This window comes from Petromyzon marinus, chromosome 31 (assembly GCF_048934315.1).
Source record: "Petromyzon marinus isolate PM22_M1 ecotype Great Lakes invasive population chromosome 31, UKy_Petmar_22M1.pri1.0, whole genome shotgun sequence".
Classification (NCBI taxonomy): Eukaryota; Metazoa; Chordata; class Hyperoartia; order Petromyzontiformes; family Petromyzontidae; genus Petromyzon; species Petromyzon marinus.
This window is the reverse complement of record NC_133697.1, coordinates 12,155,159-12,180,223: the sequence shown is the minus strand read 5'-3', so window position 1 is coordinate 12,180,223 and position 25,065 is coordinate 12,155,159. Positions and strand designations below refer to the sequence as shown.

At 45.9% G+C, this 25,065-nt stretch overlaps 1 protein-coding gene across 1 annotated transcript in view; it reads right to left on the bottom strand.

Moving 5' to 3' along the window:
- The window catches only part of LOC116947861 (kinesin-like protein KIF26A), a 114,945-nt gene that overhangs the window by 50,757 nt on the left and 39,123 nt on the right, over positions 1 to 25,065 (bottom strand). The gene's annotated exons all lie outside the window — the stretch shown is intronic.

The window sequence follows — 25,065 nt, the reverse complement described above, 5'->3', positions numbered from 1 at the left end:
CCACCTCTTCCAGCGTTGTAAAGAGTAGGCCAAGATACCCACTTTAGAGGGGGGGGGGGGGTCTCCAGAGAGCCCTCTAGTAGAGACCCTTCCACCAGCAGCGGCGTGAGCGAACAATTTGGAGGGCTGCGCCTTTCTCTTTGACCTTATATAACCTTGAACCGTGAAGAAGAGGGAACGTCCAGTCAAGTGACCCTCTACTTAGGCTGCTCAACACTCACTCCAGAATGTTGTGAGCTGAGTGTGGAATCGGCCTCTCGTGTTTCCGAGGTCGATACAACGAGTACAACGCTGTAGAATGCCAAAAGTGGATTTCCCATGAGGAGACTGGTGAAAATACGTCCCATATAATGTTTTAAAAAAAAAGATTCCTTGCAAAATGTTGCCATGTTCACTGACTCATGGACAACTGCTGTGTGAACTGGCTCCTGGAAAAGTGCACCAAAATCAGCTAACTGTATCTCCCCAGGTGGCACAAAGGTTAACATGTATAACTCAAATCACGATAAAGGGTATACTAATGATGCATGTATTAATATCCATTCGAAAGCTCACCACGCATGCGTCAAATCACACGTGCAAGAATCACTGTTCTTGTTCAATCGTATCTGGTTATGTAAGGGGTTCACATCACCCACACGCAGCAGCCTCTAGAAGTACTACCATTCACCACGAAGTTTTACAAATATTTGACAGTTGCAAGAAACCTTGAATAATCGATGTCACTGGGTGGTGAAGCATTCTGCCCCGAATGCAAATGTCGCAATTTAAAATGCTGGAGTGGGGTAAATTCAGACTACATATAATGCCAACTGGGTTCCTAACCTTCAATTTCACGGCAAATTAACAATTTTGGTAATGCGCCCCACATGTACAGAAATATTGTGGGGACCACCAAATATTTTCAAAACCCAGCTTAGTGGAAAATGTGTTCACAAACTGCAATATTCAAAATGCTCTTTGCGCATTATGACATTCTACCATGCTTTGCTTTAACGGTGCCCTTTTGAGAGGCTTACAGGGTAATTGAAGGCACACTTTACACGTTGCACTTACGCGTAGAGGCCATACGTTGTTGCAAAATAGCATGCGAAGATGAATTGATCCGTAGATTAAATTTGACTCTTAAGCTCATGCTGCATCCGTAACATCATACGTTAAAATCGTATACGCGCATTTACGATGTATGGAAATAATATGCAGAAAAAATAATACACAAGATATTATTATAAGGCGAAAGATAATAAAAAAACTGTTCACAACAACAATGAGATGCAATAATACAAACGGGATGATAAAAACGAGAAAGAAAGCCTCTTCATGAATCAAATTTTGACCTCCCGCCACCCCCCAAATCCTGACAGTTCATCACATATCTGGGGGGAATAAATAATTAAATCCCAATTGCATATTTATTTATATAGATATCTTAAATAGGATATCTAAATGAATACATATCTGACTGAACCAATGAAAGGCTTCATTACATTAAAATATGCATTGGCTGCATAAGTAAATCTTGTGGCTCGGTTCGTATTATTGTAGTTAAAGAGGACGGTCATAGGAATAGGTTTTACCCTTTTAACTGGCACAAAAACTGACACTTTTATTCAAAGCATCATGTTTGCAATAACCACAACACAAGCAGTCAAAATGCAAACAAAAAGACAAATCTGATAATAATATTGATACTGTCCTTGAATTTGATTGGTCCACACCCGAGACGGCTTTTCTTAGAGCCTATTATCAGAGTTGTCTTTTTTGTTTGCATTTTGACTGCTTGTGTTGTGGTTATTGCAAACATGATGCCTTGAATAAAGGTGTCAGTTTTTGTGCCAGTTAAAAGGGTAAAACCTATTCCTACATCGTGTTACTGGCAAAGGAGGTCTCATAAAGAGGACGGTCGTGTTGGTTAAAGAACAACTTCAAAAACACGAAAGAAAACAAAAAAAATGAAATACTGTAGCTACAGACACAAAACAGTGGTCGTCTGATAGCATAACTTGCTCCTGCCATGCGAATGTGGAATTGCCATCAATAGATCACGGGGCTGCAATAAAAAGATAAACACCATGCCAAGCTCATTTGAACCTGAAAACACTTCAACCTTGGTGTCACATTCACACGCAAAGTACATCACCGAAGATAAATACGCACACAACATATATACCACAACGACTTCATGTGCTGCACATGAAACAACACGCTACCATAGGCACGAACATTTTTTTTTTAATATACGTCACAAAGGTTACCAAAATATGAGGATTCCAGTCGCGTGCTGTATCCCTGTCCGAATGATGGATTGCATGATTGGTTTGGCAAACAGCCCACGAAACTAAGCTGAACTTGAAATCACACTGGCCTGGGTGCCAAGGACTGCAAAATATACGCTGGCATTGCCAAGCAATTAAGAGCATGGGCAGACAGCGCTCGCTTTGAGCCCGCCAAAACTTTAACGGCGAGTGGCTTTGCTCTCATGGAAATTCCTCGTGCGGAAAGCTAAAATGTGCACATAGTAGGTCCCATTAGCGGTGGCTTTGTAGGGCAGCGGCCAGAATCCGTTGCCGGAGGCTTTGGTGATTCACCACTCAAAAAAAAATCACAGCGTCTCCAAAGCTCAAATGAGCGTTGTCTCCGAGGGCAGTACTCATCTCCGTTGACAATGATGAACGTGGTGGACTTACCACGTTCCCACGGAGGGCAGCAGTACCCGAATAAAATAACCACCGGTTGATTATTATCCATAATAGGGGTTTACAATTGCACATGTTGTGAGTTTACTCTCCAACACACGGGTGTGCTGTACTAGTAACAAATTGCCACGTGTGGTAACGTGACACGCCTTACTAATTGGCTGTGTCGGGTGGTGGCGGGTTTAATGACACATTTATATTTGCACAACCTTCATTATTTTTTTTATTTAAAGCTTTCGTGACTGCAGGGATTCAAGAATATGAACCTTTATTATTATTATGGATAATATTGGTCTCGAAAGCCAACGTGTTAAAATGCTCCCATGCCGTGACTTTAAGAACAGCACCTAGTTTTAGTTTTTTTATATATTTACCAAACGTGAGTCAAACTGTATGCAATACTGTGGGATTCTATGTATTATTTATTGATTGCAAAGGGAACACTTGCTGTGCTTTTCAGGGCATGACATGAACGATATTGTAAAGCAGCATATATCAACCTGTCTTTTGTGGACATTTAATTAATTTATGATTTCTTATTTTATTCTGTCGTAGCATGTCTCCTATTTGTTCATTGTGCCAAACCTATTTGATATCCTGATAGAATAGGTGATACATCCGGTTCAACATTTTGACAGCCAGAGTGTGTTTTTCCTACGTGTAAATTAGATGGGCTTCAAATCGAGGGAGAGACGTGTTACGAAACAAGGTAGATCTAATTATCGCATTTAAAATGTACAAAGTGCATTTGTTAAAAAAATACAATTCACTGTTGAGTGAGACAAAGCAAAATGGGTTAGCGCTCATCTGCTTTGGCAACCCCACACATTTATAAAATTAGAGCAAGAGATACGTAGAGACGATCCTGTCGCACGGCGTTCTTCATTGGAAGGTCCGCGGGCCACTGGAAGCCCCTGGTGGCCTTCAGTGCAGCCCCTGATGTGCGGCCCCCGACAGTAGACAACGAGTGACAACTCCCCCCCCCCCCCCAAACCCTATCATTGTGCTGCTGCTGTCAAACCCCCAATGTTTTCAAATGTGTGGCGGCCCTCTCACACTGATAATGTCTTATCGGCAAAAGTGGTGCCATCTCTGAAAATAAGTTAAGAACAGTGCTGTAGTATGACAAATGTTAAACTTAGTGGAGGGGTGGAGGGGTGGGGGGATTGGGGGGGTTGCTGAGCTTTCAGCAGGGGGGGGCTCATTCCCTTTCGACGCTATGGGGGATGAATAAAGGAGTGCACTAGCGTTTTCTCTTTCCACAAATGCTCTGTTTTTACAATGTGTAAAAACAGGACACGTGTTTTTCCATATTCACTTTTGCCCATAGCTGGGCAACCATTATTAATGGCAGAGTGGACCGCATGGCTCGGAATAAGGAAAAGATAACACGCCGGTTATAATCAGGCCCAGATGTTCACCGGCCGTGTGAAATTATGCGGTGGTCACAGTGTCAAAGGTGCGATTGGGCACAAGATGAATCTTCAACAGCCACTTGGGAGTCGAAGTCCAAGGGAGGGTTACCGATAAGTGCGAGCGTCGGTACGGCTGAAATCCTTCATGAGAAATAAAAGAAAGAATACGTAAAAATGTTGCAGGAACAGTGGCCCTCCTCTTGCAGCACATTACCAGCGGCAGTCTGACATTGAGGCACGGGTGAAGCCGGCATCTTTGCCCTCGTCAAGAGGAAGAGAAGCCAAAGTCACCGAAGGTTACGGCTGCCACATCCTATGAAACGATCTCACTCGCAACGCACACTCTGCAGCTGCCATCCCATGAAACCTGTGCGGGGTCATGACAACCTCGGTTGAATCGACGAACGGAAAATTGTAGCACTGCATGGAAGAAAATGAAAGCCGAAATTTAGTTTTCTTTTCGGTGGGGAGGGGAGCGGGTGGGGATATGGGGGACTCCGTTACATCGCACGGATTTTCTTTCTTGACGGGTGCCGAGGGTTGAAAGGTCAGGACGCCAGGCAGCAGTACATCTCTTACGGCCGATGGCTTTAGCGAACTTTTTTTTTGCTTTTTCCGAGAATGACGATCTCATGCCAGGGATACGAATCTACGTTTCGTAATGGCTTAGCCTTGGGGAAAAAAAAAAGCAGTGTGTTGAAGGCGCCTTTAAAAAAATGCAATCATGCAGACCGTACATCAGCTCCTGATGGTGGCATGTTCATTTGATACCTTTCCCGCCGGCTGGTTATACTGACACACGCGAAACGCTTGCCTTATTTAAAAATATCGGCACACTCTGTAGGTGCAATGCACAAACACACACTTATGCATTCACACGTGTTACAACAAAACCAGAAATGTTACGAATCGCAAAGAAATATGAATCACCTGCCCCATTGATTTATATTAAACGTCCATGCCTGTGGTGAATCAAAGCCAGTACTTTTAAACTTACAATGCACTTTGATCCTAAGCGAACGAGGAAGATCGCAAAATTGCCGAACGTTTTTTTTTTATCTGACGTTCTTCCTGTCCGTAAACTGGACACCAACATCACATCCAGAGAGCCAGTTTTGTTTTGGGCTGCGTTGCACAGTTTCATTTATTTATTTGCCACTTAAAAAAAAAAGCTTTTCAGACTCGCTGTCCTTAGAGATAAAGTCAGGCTCAGGGTCAGCAGCAGAGCCATTACTTGTAAAATTGTGGTGCTCGCCACACGAACACTATCTGCGACGTCATCCCATTTTACTCCGCATTAAAAAAAAATCCCGGGGCTCTGCAGAGCAACGTGCAATAAAGTTAATCGTTATCTCGGAAGACGCATCGCAAGCGTCTTTCTCCCCGAAAGGCCCACGGATTCCAAAACACCAATCTCCCACCACCTCCCCCCCCGCCTCCCCATGACTGCATCACAATTGCCCTGTTGGCCGTTTCGCATCTCGAGACGGAGGAATTGCGCATCCCAACTTACTTCACTCCTCTTATCCGTGACAAAAGAAAAAGTGCATTTATGGGAAAAATCCATCTGAGGATGGACGAAATATCTTTCTCTTTTTCACATCCTGCTACGGCTCTGGATTTAACACGCGTTGCGTATAACACGGCTTGCGGATTTTCATTACACGGGCAATATCCGAAGAATGAGTCACCGCAAGAGGAACCCTCTGTCAACCTAACGGAGACACAGGGCAAAGAAGACCATTGTTACAATTGCCATTGGTGTTATGACTTTCGCGGAACTCAAACCCAAGGGCGCGTGGATCGCAGCGCCGTGCGACAACCAGCACGGCGCTGCGATTTCGCGAGAGGAGACGACGCGGCGACAGCTTCGGAGCTCGGGCGTTTTTGGGTGGCGATTGAGTGGGTGGTGACACGAGGGACTGAGTCTCTGATGCTTATTGGTAGGGGGCCAGTACATGATGGCACTGTTTGATCGCGGGAGCAGTGGCTGCCCTAATGGGAGGGGGGGCAGTGGGGAGAGTGGGAGGAGGGGGGGCAGGCGTGTGTACATACGCGAGGCTTTGTCGGTGTGTGTCTCCGGGAGGGAGTCCCGAGTGCGAGAGAGTAAAGACGGAGAGAGGAGAAAAGGCGAGCGCAAGGTTGAACAGACGCAGAGAGGGAAGGGAGGGGAAAGGATCTTTGTTTTGCAGCTTCCCCCTCGCCCCGCTTCTGTTTGTGTTGACACAGGGCAGCCGAGGGCTGCGCTTTCTTAACATCACCCTCCAGTGACTATTTCTCCCCAACAGTCGCATGCATAAGTCATTGATCTTTGACCCCGGGCCCAGCCGCTCCTACAACAATGCCGTCGCTCTGCGGAGCTCCTCCGCTCAAAACCTCTCTCGACGTAACGCCGGTGAACGCGGCACCAACGCGCGCTCAAGTTGTCAATTAAGAACCTGGACCGCTTTGACGCTGAGGCATGGGTCGCAACGTCAAGTCGAAGTGGTTTCCTCCACGTGCGGTATCAGCAATGGGGGTTGTGGCATTGATCCCGGTAGACTCGAGTGTTTGCGGTGGAAATTCCAAGCTCCAACGGTGGGGATAAGTCCATCCTAAGGACAGCCGCTGTTGCCTTCCCGCAATGATGCGTTGGCAGGAATTCACACGCCAAAATTCTCAACCTTCCGATCGCAAGTCAAGCACGACTCAGGTACACCTGGGTATTCAGTTAGGTATGACCCACCCCTACTGGACATGTGTGAAAAAGGGCTTCATAACTCGCTGAATTCCTCCTACAGTCTAAATAAAAATCCTGATTCTGATTCTGAAGCCCTCCATCAGTGCCACCAAGCCAGATGGTACCCTACATCTTGTTTTGAAAAGTTAAGTTGTGCAACATTTGGTGAATCAGTGGGATATCAGTGGAGGATATGGCAGATATCCACAAATAAACCAACACACAGATTCATACGAAAATCAGAGACGTCATATTGACAATGAGGAAAAGTAAACGGGAATTGCGCTGGACGCATCGCGAGATGGGATGATGGACGATCGACCAGACTGCTGATGGACAGCAGCGAGACGATCTAACCCTTCCAAGAGGGGCGACTGCCAGCGGAGATGAAGCGCTGAGGTCAGTTCACGTGCCAGGAGGAGCAGCACTGGACTGTGTACGGAGGCCTTCAATCCAGATGATGATGACGACGATGAATCAAGCAAGCCCCCCCCCCCCCCCCAAGTTGAACAACTTCCTGTGCAGAGCAGCCGATTTCAGTTGTCACGACGCTGCGTGAGCAATGGACCTGGGAACAAAGCGGGGCTGAGGAGCCGCGTCGTCCACTTGTGCAGGAGGTCGCGCACAACGCGTGAGAGGGCACCGTTCCATGCCCCCTGTGCCCAAGAGCGGCGGGCTTACATCGCCACGATTCCCCCTTTGCAATTTTTTTTTCATTTGCTTCCCACTCCTGCTGTTGACCTTGTACTTTTCGCCGATGCGTCGCAGACTACTCTCTCTCTCCCTTCCCAGCCATTCAGCCTTGTGTCGTGGGCAAGACGTTTAAAAAGAAATCAACTCAATTAAAACTAAACGATGTTTTTTTATTTGACCAGGTAAGGTCATACTGAGCTTTGCAGCTCTCTTTCAGAAGCCACCTGGCCACAAATGATAGCCCCAACGATGTGGACATTTACATCATCCAAATACGCACGTTGATTCGACATGTGGAGGGAAGAACCGGAGGACCCGGAGAAAAATCCCCGCGACCACGGGAAGAGAGATGCGCAAACTCCAAATACACAAAAAATCCACGTTGGAGCTAGAACACGCAAACTCAAAATATACAGACATCGCCAGGGTCGGGATCGAACCCACGCCCTCCCGCATACCAGGCGAGGTAGTTAACATCTCATAGCCACCGTGGCGCCCCATTTGTCACAGACTGCCTTGCATCCCTCTATATTCCTCTCCCATCTCAACCCCTCCGCCTTATCTCGTGGGCAAAAAAAAAATAAGAAATGGAATAGTCACTCCACTGTGATTGCTACTTTGGACAGACAATGTTTCCAGTGGAAAATTGCGCCCTGTTCAACGATCGTCGGCTGAAGCAACAGCGCTTCTCGGCGAGCAGCAACATCCCTTGTCTTCCACCCCCCCCCCCCATCCCCCTGTCTGCTTCACTCTTCTCCCACCCCCCTTGTGTTTTCTTCCCTTCATTTGACCTCATCCTTTCCATGTGCCAAGCGTCCCAGCGCCCTCCGTACAAATAGTTCTCACTCAGAAATGCCGACTTCCGGCTTAAAAAAATGTTAAAGTCGCAAGGTGTCAAAACCGTCTCGGGCCCCCCGTGAGAGGAGGTGCTCCATTGGGTTGGCAGCCCTGTGGCTGTGATGGCAATTTCACGTTTTCGTTCTGGAACCACTCAATCCATCGGGCAATTAACGTGGAATTCCAACAAAGTGGTACTAATTTCCCATCCCCCATCTCTTTCTGCAAAATTATCACATCTGGGAAGACCTAATGAGTGCAAGCATATACTTCAATTTAACATGTAGGCTTTCGCGGCCAATATTAGCCGCTAATGTTAGCAATGGCTGGGAATCGCAGTCAGGTGGCACTAACCACTTTACCACTGCTCCACCCAAAATGTTGTTATTGGGTGCGTCGATATGGTCGATATGTACTGGACGGGAGGCATGGTATAATAAAAATAAGCAAATAACGATGATATCCATGAAGCCTTGCTGAGAATGAAGACAATTTTCCGGAGAGGTGTGCATTGGGTTCGGCTAATTAATTGCAATGAGCTATTGACAGGATGGAGTAATCCAGAGTACCTGGAGAGAGAGAAAAAATATCTACATATAACTGTTAGATGATACCTAAATATTCCATATAAGGTGATCAGCAACCTAGTTGCTATACTGTTATCTACAGGGCACATCACGGCGCTGGAGAATAAGAGTCTCAGTCCACCGACCCCGCTTCAATAATCCTCAAATATGTAACTACGAGATGACGAATGTACAGTGCAGGGGGGGGGGGATGGGGGGTGTAACAAAAATAAATGAATTTTAAAAGGTTGGCCGCCAAAGTCCATGTGCATCAGACTGTGGCAAACCACTGCATCTATTTAAGCCTCGGCAATCAGATCACAATCGGTGGCGAGCACACAATGACCCTTAATGGCCAGGGCGTGGTAATGCGGCATGTGCCCCGCCGGTGGAGGGCCGTATCTCTGCCGGGCAGGAGGGATGTAATCGTGGACGTGCTTCCTAATCGCGCGCCCCTTTTCCATCTCTCTCTTCTGTGCTCGCCGATCCCAGTGGGAAGGCTCATAAGCAGGGGCTACCGTCTGGCGAGACAAGCGGGCAAATGACCTGGAAGGACCTCTCTCTCTCTTTCCTTTTGAGAAGCCGCAGCCAATAGCAGGCAAGGGGCCACACGTCCTCGGAGTAGTGGCGGAAGCGAGATGTTTGTCTGCTTGATGGATCGCTCGATAGCCTCCTCGTGCGCCCCTTTAATTCGGGATGTCGAGATTGGCTTCGCGAGTTTGCAAAACGTAGTTACGTTCAGTTACGACTGCGTATAAAATGCAGTTTCATTTTATGGCAACTTTTTTTTTAATAGTGAAAAATATATCTTTTAATATGAGCCTATAAAATTGAGTGTTCCTGTTAAAGTGGGTGTATCTGTTGGTATCCCATGTGTAACATGGCTGTGACCACTGCCAACCAGGCCCGGAAGCCCAGCGACTACTGGACATCTGTGAAAAAGAGCTTTGTAGCTAATCGGATTCCTCCAGTATAAATACATGTTCTGGGTCCAGGGACAGCCGCGCATGCGTTGCAGAATCAGCTGCGTGGCTAGCAACTGTGTCCTTTAACGTCGGCCCCCTTCTTCACCAAGGCTACTGACAGGCATTGGAGGACGTTTCTCAAACTACCCCCAGCATGACCGAGTAGTCACGTAGTTAGGCCTTCATCCAGCAGCGAACTCACAAAGGGCTAAACATGATCGCTATTATTATTTTACGATGCTGTAAAATCTCTTTCAATCACAAGTGTAATGTATTGCTTCGGGGGCTAAGCCTCCCTTGAAAGAGACACTTCCAGCGCTCAACTCGTGTCGAGTTTACTTCGATACATTTGCGGCATTCCTGCCTTCGTGTACAAATTCTGCGGAGTAAAAATTCCGCCTCATTCACGCGCCCAGCTATTGGCACGATTCGCCACGCAGCAATGGGTGGAGTCCCTGAAAAGAAAGCGTTGGAATGACGGCCAGCATAGCTCACAAACAACGTCAGGCGCTTACTCCTCAAAGGACTCTCACTTGCTTTGGAATAAAGCGCCGATGACAATGATGATGACCGGAGTTTGAACTCGCCAACCTTCCCAATGCGAGGCGGGCACTCTCGCCGTTAGCGCCACAACACCGGATAACGCAACTGTAGCCCGAGGTTAATTCAGTGCCCAACAATGCTGCAAAAGTTCCGTAACGCAGTCTGCAGTTTAACCACTCTCCTATTAATCATTGGGTCCCTTTTTCAAGTCGCCCAACCACCTCCACCCCCCGCCCCCGCATTGTCCAAACCCAGCTAAAGCTGGGCTGGCCAAGCCCCAGAAAATAAATGAGATTCTCTTGTTCTCCTATCGAGATGGACCTTGCGAGAAGTGGAAACAAAGCGGCGGGATAAATAAAGGGTGGCAAAAAACATAATCGAAACGGTGTCTTTTTTTTGGGAAGGGGCTTTTCTCTTGTGCAACTCGGAAACTGCCCCCGGCTCGCTCGCCGGCTCTCGCGACCCCGCACGCACTTGCGAGCGGAGTGGCGAGAGTCTCGCGCGGAACATGAATAACGACTGCCGACAGCTCACAGAGGCTGAAAGCCAAGAAGTCTGTGCGATATTTCGGAGGGCAGAGTAAGTCGTCGGATTTTTCGCTAATGTATTATTCAAACTCTGCCTTTTTGGCCTTGTGGCTGAGGAGCCCTTTCCCCCCACTGCACCGTGTTTTTTTGTTTGTGTCTTGCCTGTCGCGTACCGGGTGTGACTAGTGTGCAGAGGCGTGACTGATGAAATATAGGTACAAATGAACAACTTGACTGTAAAAAATGCATCTACCTTGCGGTGACTGTAAACAGTTAACCAAACTTGAGCTCTCACTCTTTAGTTCTTTCGGTAAAGTGACGTAGAAGGAAAATTAATTAAATAATAGAATACGACGTTTCGATTGCAACACAAGCAACCGTCATCAGGTATGAATGAATGAGAAAACAAGTGGAGTGGGAAGCGAGTGGGAAGCACGTGGGAAGCAAGTGAGAAGCAAGTGGGAAGTGGGAAGCAAGTGGGAAGCAAGTGGGAAGCAAATGGGAAGCGAGTGGGAAGCACGCGGGAAGCACGCGGGAAGCAAGTGGGAAGCACGCGGGAAGCACGCGGGAAGCAAGTGGGAAGAAAGTGGGAAGCGAGTTGGAAGCAAGTGGGAAGCAAGTGAGAAGCAAGTGGGAAGTGGGAAGCAAGTGGGAAGCAAGTGGGAAGCAAATGGGAAGCGAGTGGCAAGCACGCGGGAAGCACGCGGGAAGCAAGTGGGAAGCACGCGGGAAGCACGCGGGAAGCAAGTGGGAAGCAAGTGGGAAGCGAGTGGGAAGCAAGTGGGTAGCAAGTGGGAAGCGAGTGGGAAGCAAGTGGGGAGCGAGTGGGAAGTGGGAAGGAAGTGGGAAGCACGCGGGAAGCACGCAGGAAGCAAGTGGGAAGCACGCGGGAAGCAAGTGGGAAGCAAGAGGGAAGTGACTTTACCGAAAGAACTAAAGAGTAATTCCTGCAGTCACGGAAGCTTCAAATCAAACTTGAGCTCCTATTAGCTCCACTCGATTGTAACAGCAGCGTCGGTGCCATGCCACCCTGGTTGTGTTTCCTTTGTGCGCGCTGTTGAAAAAAAAACTATATTTTTTCACACAAAAAATATTTGTGTTCCTACTCTGTATGAACACCATCTGGCTCGCTGGTGATGTAGCAAAGGGACTCCACTCGCATTCAGAAGGTTGCAAGTTCAACTCCCGGTTGGGGTTCAACTCAGCTGATCATCCCGCTCCAGAGTCCCTCATGCTCGTCAACATCCCATTTATGCGGGAAGGTAATCAGCAGTTGTCATGTGCAAAGATTGGCTCTCATCATAGGAATGTGGAATTCACAAAAATAGCTGACGATAGCCAAATAAAATTAGCGCCACTCACAAAACATAATAAATTACTTTGATTCAACTGTGCATGCATAAAAAAGGACTTGACAGGGGGTTGGCAATTCAATCCTTACCGGGAGTAGCAAAAAAATAAAATAAAAAAACGTACCGATAGTTTTCCATTTCAGTGATATTGTTGTGAGTGCTGTCTGTTAACAAGTGTACAGTTCAACGCCAGAGCGAGCGGACCAAGTGAACCGCTTTTCGCATGCTTGGCAACCGCGTTTCAAACAACCGCGGTTTAGAGTTACAGGAAGCCGGTGGCGGATGGCGGTGGTGGTGGTGGGGGGAGGGCAAGCCGAGGATGGCTGTCGACAAATTTTGCCACCGGCGATGTCAGTCATGTGCCATCGCTCCAGTCGCGTCGTGCCATCGTAAATCGGCTCGTTGCCGGCGGCGGTCACGAGAGTCGGCTGCGAGCCGTCGGGCGATGGTGTGGGGCTGTCTGGGCGGGACGCACGGACGGACGGTGGACCCAGCGGACAGAGGGCCTCCAACCGACCGACTGCCTCCCCGCCCAATTAACGCTTTTCTGCGAAATAGCACGCTATGAAATTAATGGGGTGTTAAATACCACGGCGCATTGTGACAATATTTTAAATTCGACCAATGCAATTACGGGTACAACCTCGGCCCTCTTCCTACTCCGTGTTGGTACTGGGAATGAATGTGATGATCATTTTTATTGTTTTTTCTCGCTCAGTAAAAAAATTTTGGGGGGGACATTTTGAGTTGTCACCCAAAGTTGATTATTTCATCATCAATCATCAACCACGCCGCCTCCGTCTCTCGAGGGGTGGGGCAAAGTACATGTTTCTCCGCTAACCATTTACAGATTGGTGCTCGTTGTTCTCGACGGCCCTGATGCAGTGGCAGAAATTCCACATTCTCAAGACGGGGCCAGTCTCCCCAAAGGGATATGGTTGGCTTCCAACGGAGGCGGTGGTAGTTTTGGTCTAACCGAGCTTTGGGATGTGAGAGTCTGGTGCCCTCACCTCACATCTCCATCCGGGGCCAGATCAAACTAAAGCGACGCTGAAATAAGTTCCCTCAAGTATCATAATAACAACAATAACAACATAATGCCCTTAATCAATCCGCTGCTGGATGAAGGCCTCATGGGGGTTGACTGACCATACTTTGACACACTGGTCAGAAGAGGGCAGAGGCAGGACCAATTCCGTTATCACTTGCCACTGATGTTAGCCATGGTCAAAAAATCGAACTGAGGCAACCCGAGTTTTACAGCACAGTGCCCTAACCACTACACCAGCCCCTCCCAGTGTGTTATTTCACAAGGCAACCGAACGCGTGCACACACACATACACGGAATAATCCGGGGGACTTTCCGTGGCTCCGGTGGGAATGACTGATAACTTTCCTCCAGTTACCTTTACGCCGCCGCGTTAATGTCGCGCGGAGCATCACGCGGGCCTCTTCCACAGCCGACAACGTTCCGCCGGGTCCAGGAGCTCCACTAAAAGGTAGCCAGACGGCTCCGGCAAATGTAATCTCTTCCGACCCATGTGTCTCATGCATTCGCGTTTGCAGTACGGGGGGGGGGGGAAGGGCGGAGGTTCTTTTTTTTATTCATCTTTTTATTTATCGACGGCTGGCTGACCTTGAGAAGCCTCTTATCTGCCATTGCATAGTGGAGCAATCGCAGGGAAGTTTCTCTTTCTGAATGTTTGCACTAAGTGATGTCTGCTTTGATCCATAATGGAATTCCTTGCTATCATGCATACCTATGCTTGCTTGTATGTAAAAAAAAAATGCACAGCAGACTTTTTCGTCTGCTCTCCACTTGGTGTTTGCAAAGACAAAGATCCCCTATATAGTCTTAACAGACTGTTAGGGCAAGTGCTGTTAGCGAGTAGCGCCTACGAAGGCCGGCACGGGCACACGACGGGGTGGGTGGCCAACAACACGCTGGGCCGCCTTTGTCTCCCGAGTGGTGATGTTTACTCACCGCACCAGGTACTCATTTGAGGCTGAATTGACCTCGGGGACATCTAGAACGTTTTTAAATAACCGTCACTGGTCTTGCCCGTGAGCGGGAATTGAACTCGGATCGCCGGGTTTGTAGCGCAGCGTGCCCACCGCTACACTACTGCTCCCCACTCGGTATAGAAACACATAGACACACGCACTATTTGCGAATTAACGATGCAGCATGCATATTCAGATATTCCCACTCCAATGCTGGATTAAAAACGCGTGATGATGACAATTATGAGGATATGGTCACCCAATTCTTTGGAACAAGGGTTGATGGACTACGCAAACACAAATCACGTGTGTGACACACCCAACTTGCACAGCGACAAAGTAGGCGATGGTAGTGCGACAAGGTTTGCTGGCCTATCTCCACGGATATCCCCTCGTAATTGTGGAGATTTATCCAGGCATTCTGGTTTCCTCCCACGCACAAACGTGTTTGCCAAAGGGGATGAACAACTATGCCAAGGAGTATCCAAATGAAAACGAGTCTCGAGGCTCACTGAGCAATTGCTGGATGCATTAAAAGGAGGACACTTTTCACGAAATTACCAAATATCCATGCAGCCATGCATCGCAAAGGTGGTACCGTGCTTGTATTTTGCAACGCATCATCCCTCTCTTTATGCGGAGGCTCTCACGATGAATATCACGATTCATATTTAGTTTATTTTGGCATTGTACATCGTCAAAGTATAATATTACTTGATCGGCTACTTCGGGTGGTGGAGGGTTAACGTTAAAAACTGACATTATACCTAGACGGTGATCTCGCACCAAAAATAACCAATTATGAATCACTTCATAATGCATGCATGCCAGGCAATACGTCTTTTCACACGTAAAAAAATATTCTAGCGTGCGTGACCTAACCTGGCAGGGTTGTGTTTATTTTTATTGTAGTTTTGGACCTTTTCAATATGCATGCCCCGTTGATGTGGTATTCCATACACCGCCACATTTATAGTGGATATAAACCGTTTACGTTCGGGTTTTCATATAAGCCTCGGTGGAGGTGTCTTTAATATGAGCCCTCGGCCGTGCTACAGCTGATGCTTTTTTCTTTATTTCTGTGAATAAATAAAACATCATCCCAGCATGTTGTGGGGAATTCCAATTTCAATGCTGAGCTGCAGAATAATTCCGGGAAAAAATGGTAGAGAAGAGCAACATTACACGTAAAATGCTTGTCAAAATCTCAGGGTTGTAAAATTAAAAAAAATGGAACATATCAACATTTAGATAACGGCCAAAAGTTAGCGTCCGCAAATTGGGCAGCGCTCATTGCCACTGGCGGTCCTGAGCCAGGGTTCGAAATTCCTTCACCCCATGACAGGGGCCATTCTGTTCCACAGGCAACCTCTGCTGACTTCAGGAAAACTGCTGCTTTTTGTAGATTGTTCAGACGATGCCGGCATGTACAGCCCTACAAAATTCTCCACGCAACGTCAACCGCTGTTCTCTCCTAAGTGGCGGTAATGTCACCACACCACTTGTGCCACATTAGGTGTAATTTGAGGCCCCAATACTCACGCACAAACACGTACGTGCCAACAGTAACTAAACGTACCTCGAAAAAGCTAACAAGGCCACCTAAAATTTTGATTTAAAGCTTTCGTGACTGCAGTAATTCATATTCTTAGCTAAGAATAAGGCCACGTTATCTCCAACAACGAACATCACTTTGGAAGCTGCTGTTAAGTTACAGCTCCTAAGGTGATGATGGCATGGTTATTTTTCCCATCTCAAACACTCCGTTAAGGAGGGCGCGCTTCTTTTAAAACGAGGGCACAAAGCAGAGTGGGGCGAGCGAATTAGCAAACACTGAGTGACTCTTGCATGCCGGTCAGCCCCTGCGACGAGTAGTTTGGAGTTTATGGTTTCCAAGGAGGTCTCTTGCCACTGGCTTTCGCCTCTATTAATTCCAGCAGACATCTATATCACCGCTCGCTTATTGCATTATTTCATTTTTATGATCACGCTTTATTTTAACCGTCCGTTTACTGCCGCGGGTGAAGCGAGATCAATCGATGAGCTGGCCTCGGCGCGACAGCGTCCCGACTTCCCCAAGGGGACGAGCGCCCGTACGGTGTCTACCAACGTTTCTAGAATGCGCCAGCTTTTGGCTAATTTATCGCAAAGCGTAATTGTCATTATTATTATAATAATTTTTAACGTTTTTATAACGTGCGATTTTTTTGTACAACGTCGTATCATTTTACTATGTGCTTCAGTATTATTATCATTGCCCAAGCAAAACAGAACGTGGTTGGACCACGGTTGGCTACGTACGGTGTGAAAGATGTTCAGCAGTTGAAAAGGGTATAAGTTCAAATCCCAGACGAGGCCATCGTCCCTCTAGGGATGATATTTTGATCACCACCTCTTTGAAATTCTACAGTGCTTAATAAAGTATTAATTCTATTAATTCTATCTATGCTGGTATTTTCAATCCAAATGTTGAACACGAAATTTAACACTTCTGAAATTCGTGGTCCGCCAGGAAGTGTCTAACTGTGTTGTTGGCCTGACTGGATGTGCTTCACGTAATGTTTTTTTCAGGTTTGTTGAATTCTCGTCTCTCATCTTTTTGTTGTATTTACCTCCGTGATTTGTTCTTGACACCTGATGAAGATCGCCTGCGTTGTGATCGAAACGTCGTGATTGTTTTTGTTGTTTTAATACAACTTTATTGTATTTCTCCGTACGTGACTTTACCGAAAAAAACCAATGAGTCTACAGTGCTTGTTCTATAGAGAGAAGGCTCCCCTGCACCTCCGATGAGCGTGGTTGGCTACGTACGGTGCGAAAGAAGTTCAACATACATACTGCACATCGAGTAACTCTGCCCATAGACTCAACACTGCACCTCCGATGAGCGTGGTTGGCTACGTACGGTACAAAAGAAGTTCAACGTACGTACCGCCATAAAAAATGTATTTAAAAATGTCACGGCTTGCTCAAGACTTTCAAGGAAATGAGTGCTGCCCCGTTTGTCACTTGAGCAGGGAGACATTTTGACCTCTGACTTCGAAGAAATTTAATTCCCGGCATTAGTGCACGGCGCAAACCTCATGAATGGTGCCCAAAAATAGTTTTGAGCAACAGATGTAAATCAGACGCAAATATGGATGTTGCGTTATTCTTCAATAATAAACGCCATTGGTACTTTATTTCCCCATTATATTACGCAATTAATCTCTTAATTGTTATATTTAAAATACTCTAAGCAACGTTCGCTTTGTTTTTTTTTATCATTTATACAGAACAGACTCACTGATGCTAAAGACTTTTTTTTCTGGAGGGACCTTCTTTGCCCGATTTCATTTTCGGAAATATTTAGTATCAGTGTAACCATCGCCATGAAGTTCCGCTCAGAATGCTCGGTAGCCTCAAAAATGCGTATATTTCATTAAAGCATGCTATAAATCCAAACGTCCATTCATGACCTTATGAAGAAGCTTCCGATGAAGCAACAGAATCAATGAATGAGTAAATAAACAATACAAACATAACTAACAGTTACTCCGAGATTTATATATAAAAAACAACAGCGCCCGTGTGAACGCCTACCAGCATTGACACTTTTTAGTCAATCGGTTTTGGCACAGATGGAAAAAAAATTCGGACAAAAGTGGCTAAACAATTTTCTTTTTTCGAAGCTCATCCACCTCGAGGCTTGAGCTCAGGATCACAGAGGAGGAGGGGAAGGCTGCTCCGTATCTTGACATCGGACTCAGTCCCCTGAGCCACCCACAGCTACAACCGCGGCTCATCTCGGTGACAGCCGCGAGAGCCTCTTACACCTGGAGTGGATTCGGTGACGAGAGACCGGAAAAGGCGACCACCAACTGAACGCTTAAAAAAATTGACGACGAGCCGATTGTGAGAGCGAGATCCATTAGATCCCCATGAGCGGCTCGGATAAGGGTGAAGCGTAACTGGAAGAAAAGCAAAAAAAAAACCTCTGACTTCTTTCCCACGCTGCTGAATAATTTCGGCACCGCGATTAAACCCTGCGACAAAAGAGTGTAAAGCTTGAAAAGGTCCAGCGTCTCCCTTTGCGCAATGGCTCCGAGCCATGGGAATGTGGAATTTTCACCGCTCGTTCAGGGCCACCACAACGGAGATGAGCACGACTCCACGGTCATTCGAGCAAGCAGGCACTTTCATCTCTCATTTTCACGTGTGGCTAGCATTCGTGTTGTGAACCTGGTTGCCTGAGTTTGATTCCTAGCCATGGCTAACGTAAGTGATGAGTAATATCTGAACTTGTCCTGACCAGCCTGGTGAAGTATCGTCAAGCACCCTCCATGACTGACATGGTGTGGATAGACCTTCACCCATCAGCGGATACTCAAAGGTCTGTAAAGCATTAACATATTCAGCGAGAACGATAATACCAAAAGCCTGAAACGGCACGAATCATAAAATATACACATCTGAAAATGAAACAATATAAGGTCAAAATAATAATAAAAAATTGGAGAATAGGTGGTGTAACTGCCCGGGGAGGGATTGGTGTCTCTAACTGCTCTGTGAATGGCCGTGGTTGTCTTGCATCAGGTGTAATTACGCCAGCCAAATGTAGTGTGTCCATCCGGCTTGTATGGAAAGGGACGCTCCATTGTCCCCACGGCTACCCTTCGCCATCCCTCAGAGTAATTGGGCCCCACGATCTCTTAAACGCTGCACCGACTCTCGCGGCCATTGAGAGCCAAATGCCCACGGGCTCAGGGAGTCAACCGTGGGGCGCAATTACGATGGGAAACCGGACGACAGAGCCGCTTGCCTCGAAACATCCAACGGCCGAATTGTGTCCAGATGAGATGCATTCTTCAGACGCATTCTTTTTTTACGCACGCCTTTATCTCTATCTTACACGCGCTCGTGAGAACAGGTGTCCAAGCCTCTGAGTTTAACAGATGGCTCCCATCGAAATATAATGTCGACATTCGTGCATGAATTGGGACAGTAGAGGCTGCATTGAAAGAGAGGCAACTACGAATAATCACCTCTGCAGTGATATCCCGTAATATACCATGACAGGCCATAAACTCACATGACCAATTCTCGGTGAGGGTTTACGGAGCTCATCATTCCTTTTTGATGATGAAAAAAATGTTCACTTCTCTTCGCATGGAAGTTGACGTTTGCCGTCCTATGCAAGGGGACTGGCCCCTGCGATGAAATGTGGCAGTTCAACCTGTGGGCTCTGGCCCACCGACGCGACATGGACACAGCAGCGGTCTTGTTTGTGCATGAAGCCATTTTCTCTGTGAGCTGTAGTGCTCCTCTCTCATTGACATGGCTTTTGTGACTCTACTTTATACCGTTTTATAACGTCATTGATTGTCACAACTGACTTCAATGCACTTGCGGGTTTTAATTCTACACATATGACTTCAATATCTGGCAGACTTTTTTTTCATTTCATAATCCACTGAAGCAAAACTGAAACTCTTTACATTCACACCGTACGTTGTTGGCTCACAAATTTTGTGATCCACAATTATATTTTCGCATGTTACATTCAAACTATGAATTGTGCACGCATTTATTGACAAGATGTGTTTTTATAAGTCTACAGCGTCAGAAGAAAAACAAAAAATGTAAGTAACTTTATTGGTACCGAGGCTCCCACAAGGCCTTGCGGGAGGGCTTGTGGCACAGTTTGGTGCCAGCTATCGTAAAGAGCAGTCGGGTCGTGAGTAGCAATGCCTTTAAAAACAGCGGCGCTACGCCTCTGAAAAAAATGTACGCTGAGCCGCTTGTGCTTTCCGAGATTCAGCGGTGAAGGATCCCTCGACCTGAAAACTTTCAGTCATCTCGGAATGGGAAAGGGTTAAGTGACATACCAAATTTAACGTGATGTTTTTTTTTTCTGTGCAGTTATTTAGGTTTAGGCTGAGAGCATAAAGTTGCTATACTTAAGAACCAGTTTAATTCATGAGTGGTTACCAGGATTCAAACCCAGGTTAAGTCCTGATATGGAATGAGCTGTCTGGGCCAGCAGCCTACATCTGAGTCTAGATTTGTTAGTAATGCAAAACATCTACTTTTGGTTTACAAATATCACGCTACAGGCAGCGCAACTGTGAGCATTAGCCACATTCCAATGGGAATACATTCAGTCATCCGTGCAAAGGCCACAGTTTATATCCCATCTAGGTCACTGCATGCCAATGTAATGCCAATAAAGCTTGAGCATCTCGTCCTGCCAGTGACAAAGCTTCTTTAGGACCTGAATGAAGGTCCCAATTCAAACTCAAAAGAAGGTGAAGAAGCTCCCAGGCCGTGGCACAAAATGCTGCACATAATGTCGAACAGCACGCGGTGCAACCTGAAGTAACACATCGGAAAGCCAACACGGCAACAAAAAACGCAAAACATGCGCAGTGCACAATACCTTTGTGGCATTGCATTGACGCTGCATTGCTGTATGGCACTCAGGTCATATTGAGCACTGCGAGAGCACTGCAAGCGACGAAAGTGAGTTTAATCATCATTCTTAAATGAAGAACAAACAAAATAAACCATGTTCTCTAAATTATTTGCTAAAAACCTGATCAAACTCAGGACACTGCTTCGCTCTACTTGGGAAATGTCAAATGTGTAGATTTCACATGTGGAAATGTCACATATGGAAATTACGATTTTCACGGTCATGCACCATTCGAACTCATCCCTGCCACAGACAAGAGGAATTCCCAACACTGGCCCATCAATGGTGATGATCACTGCCTAGCACTCGTTCGAGTGCGAAGATGCTTTGACTAGGCTCCTGCATTTATCATACGCTAATTTGGTTTTTTTTCGGAATTAACCAAGAACCTATGCACGTGTATTACTCGTGGTGTTGATGATGGGCCCATCTGCCTCTGGCTATCTAGCTTGATATATGGAGAGCAGACATGCTTCTGTGATTTTTACTACAAATTCCACAACACTGCTTCATCATCATCATGATGTGTTCTGGATACCAGCGCTTTATGTTATCTCATCTCCACAGCGTATTTATATACCAATGCTGCCCACAACAATGGGGATACAACAGGTGAGGAAGGGGTAAATGTCACGATCTGGTTCATGGTGAAACAAAGCCGGGGCAGGTGCCAGGGCGAAGTGGCAAGCGCAGAAAAGGGAAGGCAGGGTCTGACAAATGATCAGCGCCACAGTTACAAACACAGCGCTAATTATTACAGTCAATCACCATTTACATGCAGTCCTTACTTCTTTATTAATAAAACCGCGAGAGCTGCCATCATTATGTTATGATTGAACTTGTTGAAATACACACACACACACGCTGCTCCATGGGGAAAAAATCCCCCCTTGAAAGCAGTGGGGTTTTGTTTTTCAGTGATTTTTTTATGGAAAAGAAAACGTTCTACTTGATATGTTGAAGCCTGTTAATTCCAAATCACGTAAAGCATGGGCCTATCCTGCAGAGTCCCAAGTGAAAAGTATTCTCTGGAGTGACTTGCCCCCAACGTCCATGGATATCGATACAACAAAAACAAAACTAGGACACTGTGAGGACAATTGCAACATTTACATTTTACGTCGATGCCTAAATGATGTAGCATGGATTAATTGACGTCCGGTACTCTTCCCCCACTTCTATTGCCATCATCAGCCGTGAGCAATCCACTGCTGGATGAAGACCTCCATCACCGGCTCTCACGGTCCCACAATCTAAGCATCTACACCTTGCACACGAGCTGATTTCATCGCTCCATCTCCTCGATTGCTGCCTTCTCGGCCGCGTTCAGATTATTCAGATGATTTGGCTGCTATAAATGTGCACGTGATAAGCCACTTCGTTGAGCTATCATTTGTGGCCAGGTCACTTCTGAAAAAAAAAATAAGTTAAGAGCTCAGTGGGCTTTACCTGGTAAAATAAATAAAATAAAAAGTTTAGTTTCGTGGTTTGCTTACCTCTCCTATCGTGTTTTGAATTGTTTGTTATTGTAACTTTCTGACCTACCCATATTAAGAACATCTGTGAAAAAGAGCTTCATAGCTCATCGGATTCCTCCAGCATGAATCCAAATTCTGATTCTGAGATAAAAATGTAAAGCCCTTTATAAATCTACTGCTGGATGAAGCCTTCCCTATGCCTTCCCGTCGTGGCAAGTTGTTTTACCGTACTTCACCACCCCCCCCGAGTCTTGGCTGACACGGCATGTATAAGGCCTTCACTCATTCAGGAGTGGACTTTACATAGAGATGTAAATAATGATAATCTTCACTATTGTGAGTGCATTAAACAATGCACGTGCACCAATATTCCTCCGGTGTTAAAACAAGAAAACAATCATTACAATAATACTCAAGACTTCAATACGGGCCCCACATTGAGTCTGCCTGTGTGTGGATCGCAGTTTGTGATTGAATAAGACTGTTTATTTCGAGGCACGGCACAGCACTAATTGCAGCAATTATGAAGCACTACACGCTTGCACTTAAGCCTCTGGTCATTTTTGACGTTTATATAAAAAAAAACGGGCCAAGCTTTTAATAATGAAAAGCCAGAGCCCACAAAAGGGGATTTCGTCTTGGAGTATGTTTAACAATTTCCATAATTACGTCCGCCGTCTCGATTGAATTAATAAAAAGACATAAAAGAATACAAATGCTGATTGGGTATAATTATTTCTAATTTGCTCTGAAAAATAGTTTCGGCACCGCCGCCACCCTCCAGCCTTTTAGTGAAATTGATAACCAGGTTTTCGCTTTGCCCCGCAAAAGGCAGTAATGGTCGCGGTTGAATATATGCATAAGGGTTTAGTTCAAACGTATTTGCCGTTTTCAGGGGTGGCAAGCACACAATAAATGCGCACGAAAGGCAAAAAACGGTCCTGAGCAACGTATTTATTCACTCGAAAATACATCGCCAGAACAAATGGTTACTTTGCAGCAGAGCCATTAGCACAGGCATCGCCTGCAAGAAAGACGAATGCTTAGACGCACGCAGACTCTATTATGTCCGATTATTTCACAGCCACTTACACTCAACACGTAAATACATGTGTAGAAGTCAGATATGAAAGTTAATACGGCAATGTAAGGTAGATAGATGGCTTTGATAGTTATTTATTTTGCGTCACAATATAGGCTTTATTAAATAATATAATCAGCTGCTGTTATCGGGTTTGTGGGTCGTCTACAATGTTATTAATATATAAACGATGCCTTAATAGAAATATAGGTTGAGTGACGGTACATGGAAATTTAGATTCGTGTAGGCACTGATTTAAATCGTTCAAGAGCACTTTGGCAGAGCGCTTAGCTCACAATCTCGATTTAAAATCTCTGTTGGGGGTCAAATCAGCCCATTATGATATCCAGGGTCCATAAAATAGGTACTACTGCTGAATGGTAATTCAACAGTGGTTTTCCTATACATGGATTAGCCTCGACATGATAACGGGAAATTTCCACTACTGACTCCGGACAGTCAGTGCTGATAAGCATCTACCACACTCGAATATGTGTGCAGAGAAACTGGATTATTTGACTTTACCACGTAAATATTTGCAGCATAAAGTTTAAAAGCACGCGAGCAGATTGTAAAATATATGTCGTTGCTCCGTGAATATGAAACGATCACATAAATGATGATGATTATAAGTGCCACGTTAAAATTAACTAGTAATGTTTAAGTAATTTATAATTAATTTACAACAAAGGGATACCTTAGCTGCAATTCAGTTAAATAGCATTCATCAAAGGGAAAACAAAACCCATGGCTTATGAATATTCTGTGCAAATGTAGATATTTTAACTGGCTTTTGCTCTTGACCATAAACTCAAGAGCACAGAGGCAACATCATCTAAGGGCACAATGCTGCCCACCCACATTCTTGAGCAGATTACGCGGAATGTGCAAGCCCCATTGAGCTGTGCACAGATGCAAGCAAGCCCCAAGTTGAATTTCACCACCGCCACCACCACCAACAACAACAACACTAATGTTCGGCCAGTGTTTAACAACAAGCCCATCTGCAGCTGCTATGTAAAATATATATTTGTTATATATAAACAAAAAAAAAAGGTTTCAGTCCTTTCTCAATCCACTGCTGGACGAAGGCCTCCACGAGCCAGAGGTTGTATGGCTATATTTCATTGCGCTGGTCAGTGTGGGTTTGGGCTGAAGGACGAGCCCAAGACCGGTTCAGATATCACTCGCCACTAATATCAGTGACATGCATTCGCTCACCACTGAGCCACTGCTCCACTCCATCTGTTATATATATGTCTTTCTGATAGTTTTATTCACTTAGAAATATAACCGCAGAATACAATAACCTGCATACGTGTGTGTGTGTGTGCATTAGGGGCATACAGATACAAGCGAGCATTACTGAGAAATGGGATGAGGTGGTAAGCGTAAGGCATATCCTAAGAGGGATATAGCTGGAGATGATACGAAGATAATCCAACGGTGAAAAAAGGGAAGGGAGGAAGGGGAAGAGGCAAGAAAATTATCGGTTGGTGAGACTTTGTGAGAGGTTGGACAGTGCTCTCTATGAAAGATGCTGAAGTGTGGAAATCGTCCGAGACTCCTTGGATGAATCGTATCTTACAAATTTAAATTGTTATTAGAAGTGTTTATGGAGAAGAACTCTCGGCTAGACAGATGCTCACATCCAACAGCAGGGCGACAAAGCGATACAGTGTGTAATAAATTCCCGTGCGCACGTGCTGGGTGAATTGGTGCATCACAGGCTCG